The sequence below is a fragment of the Cricetulus griseus genome, chromosome 7 (assembly GCF_003668045.3).
Source record: "Cricetulus griseus strain 17A/GY chromosome 7, alternate assembly CriGri-PICRH-1.0, whole genome shotgun sequence".
Taxonomy (NCBI): domain Eukaryota; kingdom Metazoa; phylum Chordata; class Mammalia; order Rodentia; family Cricetidae; genus Cricetulus; species Cricetulus griseus.
The window spans coordinates 6,626,024-6,641,124 of NC_048600.1; the positions used below are offsets into that span (position 1 = coordinate 6,626,024).

At 38.1% G+C, this 15,101-nt stretch overlaps 1 pseudogene; it reads right to left on the minus strand.

The window, feature by feature from the left end:
* Nucleotides 1-12,304: 12,304 nt before the first annotated feature.
* LOC100756263 lies at nucleotides 12,305-13,106 on the minus strand (annotated as a pseudogene).
* Nucleotides 13,107-15,101: the final 1,995 nt, after the last annotated feature.

Below are 15,101 nucleotides of genomic sequence, written 5' to 3' on the forward strand. Positions count from 1 at the left end.
TGTTACCCCAATGTGTTTTATGTTGTCTGTGGCAATTGTAAAGGGTGATGTTTCTCTGATTTCTTTCTTCACCAATGTGTCATCAGTATATCGTAGGGCTACAGATTTTTTTTGAGTTAATCTTGTATCCTGCCACTTTGCTGAAGGTATTTATCAGCTGAGGTAGTTCCCTGGTAGAATTTTTCCAGTCATTTATGTAAATTATTATATCATCTGCAAATAGTGAAAGTTTGACTTCTTCCTTTCCAATTTGTATCCCCTTGATCTCCTTTTGTTGCCTTATTGTTCTACTTATGACTTCAAGTACAATTTTCAAGATATATGGAGAGATTTGACAGCCTTGTCTTGTTCCTGATTTTAGAGGAATCACCTTGAGTTTCTCACATTTAGTTTGATGTTGGCTGTTGGTTTGCTGTATATTGCTTTTATCATGTTTAGGTATGTTCCTGTTATTCCTGATCTCTTCCAAACCTTTATCATGAAGGGATGTTGGATTTTTGTCAAAGGCTTTTTCAGCATCTATCGAAATGATCATGTGGTTTTTCTTTTTCAGTTTGTTTATATGGTGGATTACATTGATGGAATTTCATATGTTGAACCATCCCTGCATTCCTGGGATAAAGCTAACTTGATCATGGTGGGTGCTTTCTCATGTGTTTTTGGATTTGATTTGCCAGTATTTTGTTGAATATTGCTCTGTAATTCTCTTTTTTGTTTTTTCTTTGTGTGGCTTGGGTACCAAGGTAAGTGTAAGCTCATAAAAAGAGCTTGGCAATGTCCCTCTGTTGCTATTGTGTGGGACAATTTGAGGAGCTATGATATTAGCTCTCCTTTCAATTTCTGGTGGAATTCTGCAGTGAAGCCATTTGGCTCTGGGCTTTTTTGTTGTTGGTAGATTTTTGATGACTGCTTCTATTTAATTAGGTGTTGTATGTCTGTTTAAATTGCATATCTGTTTTTGATTTAATTTTGGTAAGTGATATCTATCCAAAAATTGTCCGTTTCCTTTAGATTTTCAAATTTTGTGGAATACAGGTTTTCAAAGTATGACCTGATGATTCTCTGGATTTCATGTGTCCATTGTTATGTCCCCCTTTTCATTTCTGATTTTGTTAATTAGCATGTCCTCTCATTGCCTTTTGGTTAGTTTGGATTAAGGTTTGTCTATCTTGTTGACTTTCTAGAAGAATCAAGTCTTTGTTTCATTGAGTGTAGTATTTACCTAGTTTCTTATTTATTGATTTCAGCCCTCCTGGTGTCTACTCCTCTGGGGAGTGTTTGCTTCCTTTTGTTCTAGAGCTTTCAGTTGTGCTGTTAATTCTCTAGTGTGACTAGAAAATGAAAAACCTCTAAAGGTTTACACTATGTTTAAAAATATATGTAGGCTTGAGAGAGAAGGAAGCAGAGGCAGGCGGATTTCTACAGAGAAACCCTGTCTGGGAAAAAAAAGAAACAAAAGGAAGTAAAAATAATGTAATAAAATAGCCACATAAAGATGGAAAATACACAGAGAATTTGGATACTGTATGCCATATTGTCATCTTTAAATTGTTTGATTCCTGAGAAAAGACTAACTGGTGCTAAAATACATTTGATTATAAATGCTGTTAAATTAATCCAACTTATACATTTTAAAAATGCTCTAACTTCAAAATTTAAGTTTAAGGACAGGCTACTTAGAAATAAAGGTTTTGCTTGTATTTCCACAGAAAATGAAAAGCTGTGGATTCCTTCCAGACTAATATGGTTTGGTCAAGCAAGACCCCCTGAAGCTGAGATGATACAGCCTTACAGATGACAAAAACAGGTTTCTATGCTTTATCATGATCCCAATGCTATGAACATGGCCCCAAATCAGCAGAAAGCAGGTTAGAAAGAATGACGCCTATATTCCCAAATATTGTTTATAAATGTTTTCATTTAAATGGAGTAGGTTATAAATGATAATGGGCATAGTCATTTTTTTTAAAGAAAGAAAAGGGAGAATAGGATATAGGAATGAATACTTTGCATTGGTACAGATTTTCATTTAATCATAAAACTTTAAGGTCAATTTTGTGATATGTATATGTCTCCTCCTTTGAACCTAATACAAGTTTCTGTGTATTCATTTGGGCCCTAACTGGGGCTGGTGTAAAGCTCACATGTGGTGGTGGGGCTCAGGCGGCTTTTGGCAGAAAGATTTATCGTAACACAGAGATATAATAATGTTATTATGAAACCCCATTAAATAGTTAGTAACCATATATCAGATTCTATAATGTGTTCTGTTTATGTAATATATTCATCAGTCTTCTAGTCATATATGTCAGAATAAAGATTCTATCATTATTTCCTCCTACATAGAGATTGATACCTTGGTATAAAAAATGATAAAACAAAACAATAACAGCAACTTCATATTTTTTGCTTTCCACTTCTGTGATTATTTCATCTGTCTTTCTCTCCAAAACCTGTATTTCTAACCTGTTTAGATCTCCGTTAATAGTATAAAGAGTTGATATCTATGGGTAAAATATACCTAAAGAATAGTGATATCATTGGACCTGTCAAAAATAGGTAGCCAAGTTAGCCATCATACCTTCCTTTCCCCATATTAAGGAAATTTTCCTCATTGACTTCTCATCCTTCTAAATGTAATCTGTTCTTCCACCATCAGTTACTCCCAACATTTTATTGTTTTCTGTTAGATACATACAAACTATGTATCTTGCTTACTGATAGCATATATGCACTTGGTTTGCTCTTAAAGTGAGAGTTACCCTTAACAAACAATGTTTACTACCCATATAATTTAAAGGTGTAATTTAAGTTTGAATAACAATTAGACCACTAGTCTCATAGATACACAGAAAATTCAGGATCTGAGGAAGCTTATACTACACTTTTCTTTTTTTTTTTTTGAGACAGGATTTTTTTCTGTATAATATTTTGGCTGTGCCAAAACTAGCTTCATGGACCACACTGGCCTCAAAATTACAGAGATCCACTTGACTCTGCCTCCTTAGTGCTGGGATTAAAGGCATGTGCCACCAATTGTACAGACATATCCTTCAATGATAGCAACAGAACTGGAAATCACTGATACTAATAAAGCCGCAAAGGAAGAGTCTGCCAGTCCCTAAATGGTGACACCATGTACACTTATCGGCTTAATAAAGCAAAACTGAATAGCCCCTAGGAGATAGATAAAATACTCTGTTTTCATACATAGAATGAACAGATAAGTGCTCAGTTTGTTTATTGCATTTAAGTATAAATTAAAAATATCTCTAATGCATAAAACCAAATAAAGATTATTAAGGCTCTCCTCATCATGCAGTTGTTAATTTAATAATATATGTATGTCTCTGTATATATCTGCATGTGTGTTTGTACATATATGCACAATATGTGTGTGTGTGTGTGCATGCATGTATATATTGATACAACATAAAATTCTGAGACATAAAACTCCTGTTTTCAAGTTAAAACATGTAAGCATGTTTAAATTTTGAAAACAAATAATAGCTAAAATTGCTGCAAAAGAAAAATCAGCAAATCCATAACTTGAAAACTTGTTTTTAGCAACATTGTAAAGTTTGAAGGCAGATTCTTTTCCTTACTCCATTGTAAAACACAGGAAATAAGAAAATTGTTGAAATCAAACAGCCTTTAGCAATTGTGTTTATTAATTTCATAAAACAAGTGAAGCAAAATACACACAATAAGATGATCTCATACATGAGAAAATATCATACATAAAGCTGAATATGAATGTGAATATAAAAACAACAAAATATATTTAGTTTAGCGGTTTTAGAATGGATATACTGTAGTGATATACTTCTTATGATTTATTAAAACTTGCCTGAGAATTCAGAAACTCAGCCATAAGGCATAGAGGTCAGTCACACAGCTTTAATCCCAGCAGCCAGAATCTAGGAGGTGGTGGTATACACCTTTAATACTAGGATTTAGGATTAAGAGATAGACTGATCTCTGTGAGTCTAAGATCACCCAGATCTACACAAGAGTGATCTAGTCCTAAAAGAAACAGCTCACACAAAGGTGATCTCAGCACCTGGGGCAAATGCCTTTAATCCCAGCATTAGAGGGGTATAAAATATAGAGGCAGGGTCTTCAGTTTCAGTATGAGGAATTCATTCTCTAGCCATGTTTGTGAATAGGAACACCCTATCCCTTTTAGAGGTAAGAGCTCTCTGGTAGTTTGCCTGCTTTGCCTCCCTGATCTCCATGTTTAATAAATCATAAATAATATGCCACTGAAATATACCTTTTGATCAGTAAAATTTCCTTATATTCCTTTTGTAAACTTAATACATGTATACAATGTATGTTGGTCAAATCCACTATCCACTCTCTTTTTGTAACCATTTCTCCCCCCAAATATCTTCTATCTCCCTACCAACTTTATGTCATTTTGAAAAAAAACTTACTACATCCAATTATCACTGACCACATGGCTATCGATGTGTGTGAAACCACCCACTTGGACATGGGAAATCCATTAATGGCAACAGCCACTCCTAAATTAAACTAGCTTACATCAGGAGCTATCCTTTGTGGTTAGCCTTTCTAACAATAGTTTATTAGCTAAACCTGTTTTGACTGAAGCACCCTGCTAGTCAACAGCATGAGGAAGATAGGCAGATATTTACATTTAAGAATGGATTTATCCCAATATCTAAAGGATGAGGGCATTTTTCTTCACATCCTACCTTAAGCCCTCTAAAACCTTTTGAGTTTGGAAGGAATTTCACCTTTCCTTATTCTTCATGAGATGTATCACACACCCCTGGAACTATTGTGTACATTTCCCTTTCTCAGCTATAGTTCCTCTTTCCTCCCTCAGTCCTTTATCCCAATAACTAATGTTTTCACTTGCACTGGTTTCTCATCAGAGTACCCTCTAGTGAGTGAGCTGTGGAGGAGATATAATGTCTGTCTCATTAGAAGTAGGTTAGCTGACCTCTTTAACAGAGAACCCCAGGGAATAGCTGTGAATCGTTCCTCTTGAGGTTGCACAACATGGATAAAGTGTGTCAAAATACAAACATCATCTACTTTGGTTGTAAAGACCAAAGAGCAAAGCTGGAATATATTTTAATTTGAACCCTTCTGTTGGGGGCAGGGGCAGAAATCAATTAGATCAGTCATTATCTGATGGGGAATGTACTGTGTATGTTTATCTTATTGATTGTTAAATAAAATACTGTTTGGCCAATGAGACAGCAAGTAGACGGGACTAGGAGTCAAAGAGGATTCTGGGAAATGTAGTAGAGAAGTGATGATCCAGGCAGGAAGTGACATAGCAAGGAGACTCATATTTAAGTGAAGGAGAAACAGGAAGGGCTCTCTTTTCCCCTCGGCTCCTGCTCCAGCGGCAAAATGTGATCCCAACAAGGAGGGACGCCATAAGGTGTCCGATAAGATAAGTCTTATAAAATATATAGGTTTATGATAGTTAAGACTGAGTTAGCAGATGAGAAGTCCTAGTCATTCGCCAAGCAGCATTGAACCTAATACAAGTTTCTGTGTATTCATTTGGGCCTAAGTCGGGCAGGCAGCTGGCGTAAAGCTCACACGTGGCCGTGGGGCTCAGGCGACATTTGGCAGAAAGATTTATCGTAACAATTATCAGAATCATGTAATCTTATTTCTGTGTTGTAATTTTAGTATCCTTCCTTTTTCATTCAACAATATATTTTATCCTATGAAATTTTACATGAAGAATGCCATTCTTACATGAAAACTATATATAATAAAATGGAAATAAACTTTACTCAATCAAAAATTGACTTTGCTGTGAACTTGGTGACAGAACTTAATATTCTGATTGGGAAAGGTATTAAGAAGGCAGAGACTGTGTGCTGAGTGGCTGTGGTTCTTTGTTGAACAAAGATACACCCAGGAGTAATAAGGTCTCCATCCCTGTGCTTGGGAGGGGGATATGTTCTGTTCATAGGCTAAGATGTTTTATTGCAGAATATTGTTGATAACCCAGTGAGTTTGTATTGGTAAGTTGAAGTCAATTGTTGCTAAAATTAAATCATGAAGGTGGACCTTCAGGATTCAGAAAATGTATCTACCACAGATGGCAAACAAGCCCACATGTACTTTATAGGCCATGGAAGAGAAAATAGAAGCTTACCAAGAAGAAATCATTGTTAGCCTCTTTCTGCCCCATAGCCGATGTCTGGTTATTTCTTTAAAGTTTCTGTAATATGTATTGTAACTTGCGTTACTGAAAACTAGGGAATGTCAAAATCTGGCAGGTTCCCAGGATGTTATTTAAGGTATTTTTTTCCTTTGCTACCAAAAGTTCTGTAATATTACAAGATAGTGTACCACAGAGCCAGGCAGGTGAAAATGCTAACAATAAAACCATGAAAGAAAATTGGGAAAGTAAGAATAAAGCGTATAACTTCCAGAAACACCTTTCCATGTTTGTACCCATTTTCCCTTTGAATAACCATTTCCAGGGAAATTATATAAGCTAGCTACCAGGTCTTAGTGCAATTATAGGAAACAAATCTTGTGGCAACTCATTAACTGACAGAATCAGCTACATGTTTTGTTTTATTTTTTACTATTGAGATGATGTGGATAAATTCAAAGAAACTGGATTTCTTGTATTTCCAAGGCCAGAGGACAACACTATAAAACTAAATTACTTGTTATTATTCTTAGGTGGTTTTAGAAACTGATAAATATATATTATAATTTCAGATTCCCAGGGAATAATTAGGTATCAATTTTACTTCTGCTTCAAGTTCTCTTTTTCTTCACAATCCACATGCTGGGTGGTATCTCAAAGTGATACTAAACACTATGCATTTATATTGAGTGCAATCTAGAATGCTTGAAATTATTATTTTCGATGAAAATTATTCGTGGATCTACAGACTCAGGATTATAGTATTCATTCCATCCTTACTGATCAGTTAATATTCCTTTAGTCAAATCTGTTATTAATCTTAAAACATTGTGAAAGTATACCCACCTTTCAGTGTTTGTCGCTATGTATGGCAAAGAACAGAAACTAACCTTAGATGTTGCTTCTGGGACCAATTGTATGACTTGCCTCTAGTGATGAGTGCTATCTCATTAAGATGAAAAGCACAGCTACCATGAATGTACCCCATCTAGCTGTGTACAATGCATTGGCACCCTGACATATATATGGTTTGTGGCCCCTGAGAAAACTCAGGGATTTTTCTCTGTGCTTTGGAAGTTTGATTCATTACTATGTTCTAGATTAATATTTGAATCAAGATGATTGTGAACTGAGCATTAGCATAAAAGCACAGTACTTGCATATGTGGCTTGACCTGTGCCTTGGTGTTGTTATTATTTTCCTTCTGTTCAATGCTTTGCTGACCTGAGAAATTCTTCTTTAAATCATTTTTATTTTGGACATATGGATGAAAGATTAAAGTCAATCATCTCATGCAACCAATACAAGTTCCAGTTACTGTTTAGAATACACTTTCATCATTTGGTGATTCTGCCTTTTAAACAAAAGAGAAAATTGAGATTGTAAGTAGAGAAGTGGAAAACTGTAGAGAGTAGTGCAGATAACTAGTTATGCTACTAGAAAATAGCTTTCTTGAAACATTATGGGGATGCCCGGAAAATCTCAAGTATTAATAAGTGACTTATCTATGCTTTTAAGAAGGAAAGGTTTTGAAAATCTTTTAACTGAGTTAAAAGGGCACATTTTGAACAAGTGGATGAAAATCTCTACTGACTTTAACATGAAGATAGTCTCTTGTGAGGGTAATTGACTGGTCTAATTAAAATGGAAAACCTTAGAGAGGACTGAGCAGAGAGTAAATGGACACAGAGTGCAACACAAAATAAAGCTGTGCTCATCAGCTGAATGGAAAATGGAACTTCTGCTGGCTCAAGGTCAGAGCTCGAGGTCAGGAAGAAATAAACAGGCTTTTGGGGAATGGAAACAGAACACACATGTGCTATGAAGACAGGGCAGTGACATGTTTGATCTGATCTAATATGCTTCAATATTCATAGGAAAGTGAAGGAAAAACACAATAGTACTACTGTTAATAGTAATTTTGGTCTGCTTTAGACAAATAGCGATGGCTTTGAAAACCTTAAATAAATTTCATGTAAAGGTCACAGGTGTGCAATATAGTAGGTAATTACCAATACGGAGTCAGGTAGAAATATAAGGGTATTTAATAGGGAAAAGCCTTACTTACAGAGTGGACCAGCCAGCCGGTGGTAGTCTGTACAGCAAGAAGCAAAGAGAAACCGAAACCGAAAACGCAGTCCCCCTACTCACTCTGACCACGCCCTCACAAGCCCTCAGGTACTCCTGTAGCCAGCCCCTAAGAAGGCATGGCTACAGCTTCCCCTACAATTCCCCTTTTAGTCTAAAAGAGGATTAAAACTTAACAGTATAAAGGTAAAATATAAGAAGATAACTATCTATTTTAACTAAACCCTAAAGTCATAAACAATAGGAAGCTATTCCTAACTAGGTATATACACTATCCTAAGTGACAACAATGGGGGAAGGGGGCGTAGCATTCTCCAAGTTACTTCCTGCTGAAATGGGACGATGATAGTCATGTGGGGTCCTGTAGAAAGAAAATGTTAGTATCCAGTCCATGTTAGATGGGATTTACTTGATTGAAGGTCTCGCTTGAAATCCTCAACTTGATTGAAGTCAGTACCCGAACCTCTGGCCGGAGTGTCAGTTGAAATGGCTTAACCTCTGAGCCATCTCGTAGAGGAGGCATTATTAGAATTCATTTGTCTACAATTTCTCTTAGTATGTTCCATTTTACCATAGTTGAAACATCTAGGTTCCTGGCGCATTCGTGGTCTCAAGGGGAAGGCTCTTCCTCCCCAAGGTTCTGGTTCATAGTAGTAGTAACCTCTAGCCTCTTGGTACCTATGTTGACCTCTGTAAGGTGCTTCTCCTTGCCAAGCCCTTACATCCTCACCTCTAGAACTTTTAATTTCCTGTTGCTGTTTTAAACCTTTGGAGATGGCTTCTCCTACCCAAGCTCCAGTATCTTGTACATTATAGTCAATGTTGGCTGTATACAAAACCCATTCTTCTAACGGAGCTGATCTGATCTTTAAAGGCAAAAGTATTCTTTTGCATATAGGGTTTGTATTTTCATAAGCTATTGTATATATAATTGATTGTCTTGTTTTTGGATCTGTTACCTGTAATTTTACTGCCCTAGTTAACCTTTGTAAGAAGTCCTGGAACTGTTCTGTAGGTCCCTGTTCTATTCTGGTATAAGCATTTAGACGTTCTCCTGGCTCACGAACCTTATCCCAGGCATTTAATGCTGCTTTCCTGTAAAGAGATAGTATATCGTCATCATATTTAGCTTGAACCTGTGGGTCAGCATAAATACCCTGACCAAGAAGCTTATCTAGAGGGGCTTCAAAACCTTCCTTTATGCCCTGACGCTCAAGGAGCTTTGCCTCTTCCCTTACCAATGCCTTCCACTGGATTTGGCATGAATTCTCAAGTACAGCTGTTACCAATCGTTCCCAATCTGTGGGTGTCACCCTGTTAAAGGTTGCCCATGAATGTAATAGCTGTTTTACGTATGGGCTATGGAGACCATATGAGACAACTGATTCTTTAATATTCTTAAGATCCTTTGGCTGTATAGGTTGCCATTCATAAACCATTCGTCCATGAGGGTGTTTCTTAGAAGCTGGCTTTTCTACCATGGTAGCTGGGTACACTAATGGTGTACGAGTAACAACCTTAGAAGAATAGTCACGATACCTGGGTGGAGTAGGTGCCTGGGATTGGAGTGATTCTGCTTCTGAGGCATCCCACTGATCTTTAAGCCTAGCAATGATATCCTTTTGAAAAGTTTCAATCTCCTTAATCATAAAAGATTCTAAGCACGTTAGTGAATCTGTAAATTGCTCTAACTGCTCATCTACATGTTTTTCTAGGTCTTTCATACGATCATCCTTAGACAGCATCTGGATGGCATGGAAACTGCCTTCTAGGTATTGGAGTCTAGATTCCAGGTCATGATTTGTTGATTTTGAGTCCTCAGCAATCGACCGTATGGACCTATGTAATCTGTCAGCCCTGTACTGTAAATTATCTTTCAAACATTTAAATCTAGACTCAAATTTCTGATCTGTTACCTTGGATGCTTTAATAACTGATTGAATGGCATTGTCCAATTCTTTAACCCTATGTTGGGTATTTTGCACCGTTGTATCTAGTTGATGAGTAACATTGCCTATCTGAGTTTCTAGCTGGCTACAGATATTCTTTAGCTGGTCATGGTCTTCTGACAGCCTAGCCTCTAAGGCCTCAGACATGGAGGATCTCTCTGTGTTTATCTTATCATAAATATGCTGTATCTCATCAGACAGCTCTGTCTTTAGTGTATTAGACACAGAGCCAAGCTTATCATCCAATTTCTGTTTCACTTGCTGCACAATTGTGGTCTGACCTAATCGTAAAGCTGTTATTTCCTGCAAGCAGGTGGTGAGGTTATCCTTATCCCTATTTCTGTGTCCTCTGGCTAGTAATACTATTTGTACCAGCAAGCTAACTGCCATTATGGCATATAGGCCAGTAATTGGCACATTAACATCCTCCTCAAACAGTGAATTCACGTAATAAGCAAAAATATTACCAATTTTAGCAAATGATAAATATTCCGCCATAATTTTACCTGATTTCTACTCCAGATGCAGTAAATATATTTGATCAGCAGGTAGCACAGGCGTTCAGTTATTCCGAGGCGTTTTGCAGCAGTCGGTCAGCGGTGGAGAGAGGTCACAAAAGCGGCTGTGCTTATCTTAGAGAGTATACGGCCTTGCGGCTACAACCATTGAAACAGATTCGGCTTTCCCGAAGGCCAGTGGAAGCCACAGCTGAAAGCCGAGGCCTACCTGGACTCTAAGCAGCTAGAAACTGTCTCTGAGCTGGGTGGATGGTTCTGAGCAGCTCAGCAGCAGTGGGTCAGCTGCTAGCCGGGAAAGCCTGTGGAGAGAGGGTGCTTTCCGGGCCTAGGCGGCAGGCCCGATGGAACCACAGCCTGTCCCAAATGGGGTGTGGGTTTCCAATATCCCACTTCTGACACCAGATATAGTAGGTAATTACCAATACGGAGTCAGGTAGAAATATAAGGGTATTTAATAGGGAAAAGCCTTACTTACAGAGTGGACCAGCCAGCCAGGTGGTAGTCTGTACAGCAAGAAGCAAAGAGAAACCGAAACCGAAAACGCAGTCCCCCTACTCACTCTGACCACGCCCTCACAAGCCCTCAGGTACTCCTGTAGCCAGCCCCTAAGAAGGCATGGCTACAGCTTCCCCTACAGTGCAACACAGAAGGAATGGAACATTAGGGAGTAAGTTGTTTATGACAGTGAGTTCTCATTGTCAACTTGAAGCAATCTGGAGTCACCAGGAAGAAACTGTGGATAAGAGATGGTCTAGAATAGAGTGGCTGAGCATATTTCTGGGAGCATTATCTTCACTGCATTACTCAAACTGGTAGGACCTGATGTAAGTGGCCTAATTCTTTAGGCAGGGGTTCTATACAGCATGGGTGTAGAGGAAGAGAGGTGAACACTATCACACATGAATTAGTTGTAATCTCTCTTGCCCAAGGATGTGATGTGACCAGTCTCTTAAAATATCCGCTGAATTGGCTTCTCCAGAATTAAGAGCTACGGCATGCAATTTTAAGTTAAGTAATCCCTTTCTCTCTTAAGTTGTTCTTGCCAGGGTACTTAATCATGGCAACAGGAATGGAAACTAATACAATGACATATCAGCACATAAACAAACTTCCTTTTCTGAATTCCTAATCTACTTCACAGAGGTTTGAATGATATGCCAAAGGGTTCACTCTTTATAGCTATGTCTGATGACTAAATATTCTTAAAATCACCATCATAGTCCATGCCATACACATATCCAAACCATCCTCAGAAGTTTTCTGGTACTCTCCAAATTTTTATTGGTGTGTGTGTGTGTGTGTTGTGTGAGTGTATATTTGTGCATGTGTGCATGTGTGTGCCCATGGAGGGTACAGGGCCACTTTGAGTGTCATTTATAAAATCTACAACTATTTTTTATTAATTACTTTATTTAAATTAAAAACAATCTTATTTTACATACCAATCCCAGTTCCCTCTCCCTCCAGTCCTCCCAATTCCTCCACCATCTCCCCATCCCATCCCCCTTCCACTCCGCAGAGAGACTACAACTATTTTTTGGAAGATAAGTTAGTAGTTATGTACAGAAAACTTACCAGTGAGTGTACATTTAACACAATTTAGTAGCGAGTTCTTTGGCCTTTGCCTTTCCAGCTCGGCAATTCGAGCCACAGATTTAGGACCCAGGACATTGCCTTCCCAGTGGCGGTGGATCTCATCATATCTGTCATTGTAATTAGTCCTAATAGCTTCCACAAGCTTAGCCAGAGCACCCTTGTCTTCTGAGTTAACCTGTGTGAAGGCAACAGTGGTACATGTCTTCCTATGGACCGGCCATCCCAGCCTGGCTTTTCCCTAGATGATGCAGTAGGGGACCCCCATTTTCCGACCCAGGGCAGGCAGGAAGACCACCAGCTCATTGGGGTCTACATCGTGGGTGATTACCACCAGCTGACCCTTCTTGTTCTCCACCAAGATGGTGACTGTATTTGATCCTGCTCCAAGGACAGTTGGCCTCTTAGTTGGGGCATCCCCTTTGCCAGCAAGCAGCCTTCTTCTCAGCATGGGCCAACAGCCTTTCTTCTTCTCCTGCTTTGTCTCTGGCCTATAATTGTGGGCAAGCTTAAGCAGCTGGGTAGCTGTTTGCCTGTCCAGGGCCTGGGTGAACTGGCTAATGGCAGGAGGTACTTTGAGAAGCTTTTAGAGAATGGCCCTTTGCCGCTGCAGCCCGAATGTAATGGGGCCATTTGTCAATGCCTGTGAGATCTCTTTTGGGCTGGATGTCCTGCCCAATGCCGACGTTCTTAGGCCTTTTCTCAAACAAAGGATTCACCTCCTTTTTGGCCTCCTGTTTCTTCACGCCGCACAGGCCGGGCCACCTTCTTCCCCTTGGTCTTCTTTCCCTTGGGCATCTTGCTTGGCTGGAGAAGGAAGAGAAACAGCTACAACTATTTTTTAAAAGACAGTTTCTCTCAGTAACCGGAGACTCATTGATGGGGCTAGGTTTGCTGACCAGCTATCCTCAAGTATACACTTGTTTCAACTACACAAGTGCTGGGATTATAACTGTGTGGTTGACAGAACTGGAAAGTGGTGTGGTCACAGCACATTATGTGAAATCCCAAAATAATCAATAAAATAATGTGTTGGAAAAAAGTCTTCAGGTTTAAAAAAAGGAAAAAAATGTGGCATTATACCTACCTGCTTTTGGTTTTTGATTTTGTTTTTAATGTGGGTTTGGAGGATTTAATTAAAGTCCCCTTCTCCAAATCATCACAAGGTCAATGTCTGAAAGTTATTCTTTTGTTTTCTTTTAGGGATCTTAAAATTCCAGGTCTTAATAATGAGTAATTGACATATTTTCAGTTGACTTTTTTCTTTGATTATGAACACCCACTTTTATTTGTATACCACACAAATGGTATAAAGTTTAAGGGTATAAAATCCGTTTAAATTTTGTATAAATTATGTAAGACTGAATGTAAAAAGAAGGAAGATGAGGCAAGTGACAAAAATCAGACCAGAGAACTGGACAAGGGAAAGAAATGAAAGGGGAAAGTTGTAAGGGAAAGTGCCCATCTGGAGTCTTAGCTCTCATGTGTTACACAAGCTTTTTCAGGCTTGCTTCCAGAAAAGCACATCTGTGCCTTCCTCTGGCACACAGCCTGGGTGTCCCAGTTACTCAATAAATATTTGTTAATGATGCTGTCTCTTATCTGCCCATCACCTTTCAGGCAAATTTCATTTCTGAGCACTCTTCTTCTTCAGAGAAAGAAAATCTTTATGTTTTAAAGCCAGTATTATGAGGCAGTTGATTTAAAGCACTTTACCTGTTAAAATACAATTGAAAGCAGCAACACATATCATAAAATGAAGTTCTGAAGTAAAATATCTCTCAGATTATCTTATTATGCTTCCTCTCAGACATAAAATCTATTTTTTCTATTGTATAAACCAATATATTCTAAATGTTTATATTAAATTAGAAGATAATGCATTATCTACTGTAAAACCAATACCAGATAAAGCATGGTGTTCTGCACTGTAGGGTGACTGTCTTTGTTTATGATCCCATTATGCTACTTTCTAGCTTGCCACACGGAGTAAATACCACTCAGAACATATATTACATGTAAGCCATTTTAACCTTGCAAAATTTTGCCTAGACAATTCTACTTTCTGTAGAAAGCATTTGAAATTTTTTCTAACTTGTTTTCCTTTCATTTATTCTGTTTATTGGTGCTAACAGTTATAAATAGTTACATAAATTTATATTGATATGAATAAGAATTGTCTTCACTTAAAACCTACTCTTTCTAGCCAGGCATTGGTGGTGCATGCCTTTAATCCCAGCACTCGGGAGGCAGAGGCAGGCAGATCTCTGTGAGTTCCAGGCCAGCCTGGTCTCCAGAGCGAGTGCCAGGATAGGCTCCAATGCTACACAGAGAAACCCTGTCCAAAAAAAAAAAAAAAAAAAAGCACGTACTGTTTCTACAGATAAAGTTGAAATAGGAATAAAGATGGCTTTATTTTTTGTGTGATTTCAAAATTTATTAGAAAGGTACAAAAATCAAAAGTGTGTGATTTTGCAAAAATAAAAATATATCCTTGGTTCAAAGTAGTCCAGAAATTACTGAAGTAAATTTGGAAAATGTGTAGAATTATTAACAATGGAAAGGTTGAAGTGATTGATTATTAAGTCAAGAAGATAATAATAAATCTTATACCGGGTCTTCTATAATTGTTAGCTTGTTTTTTTTTTTTTTTTCTGTGGGACTAATAAGTGGGAGTGACTGTATCCCTGACTCTTTTGCCTGTTATTGAGACACTTTTCCTCCTATTGGGTTGTCTTGTCCACCAACAATGTCACGGGTTTTACCTTGTCTTATTGTGTGTTGTTTTGTCCT